This window comes from Psammomys obesus, unplaced genomic scaffold, assembly GCF_907164565.1.
Source record: "Psammomys obesus unplaced genomic scaffold, mPsaObe1.curated_primary_1811, whole genome shotgun sequence".
NCBI lineage: Eukaryota > Metazoa > Chordata > Mammalia > Rodentia > Muridae > Psammomys > Psammomys obesus.
Genome location: NW_026596244.1, coordinates 14,762,472 through 14,763,007, shown reverse-complemented (window position 1 = coordinate 14,763,007; position 536 = coordinate 14,762,472).

The following is a 536-nucleotide window of genomic DNA, read 5'->3' as shown; positions in this document are numbered from 1 at the left end:
ACAGTGACGGTGCAGACAGTGACGGTGCAGACAGTGACGGTGCAGACGGTGACGGTGCAGACAGTGACGGTGACGGTGCAGACAGTGATGGTGACGGTGCAGACAGTGACGGTGCAGACAGTGACGGTGCAGACAGTGATGGTGCAGACAGTGACGGTGCACACAGTGACGGTGACGGTGCACAGTGACAGTGACGGTGACGGTGCATACAGTGACGGTGCAGACAGCGACGGTGCAGACAGTGACAGTGACGGTGCAGACAGTGACGGTGCAGACAGTGACGGTGCAGACAGTGACGGTGACGGTGCAGACAGTGACGGTGACGGTGACGGTGCACACAGTGACGGTGCACACAGTGACGGTGCAGACAGTGACGGTGACGGTGACGGTGACGGTGCACACAGTGACAGTGCAGACAGTGACGGTGCAGACAGTGACGGTGCACAGTGACGGTGCAGACGGTGACGATGCACACAGTGACGGTGCAGACAGTGACGGTGACGGTGCACACAGTGACGGTGCAGACAGTGACGGTG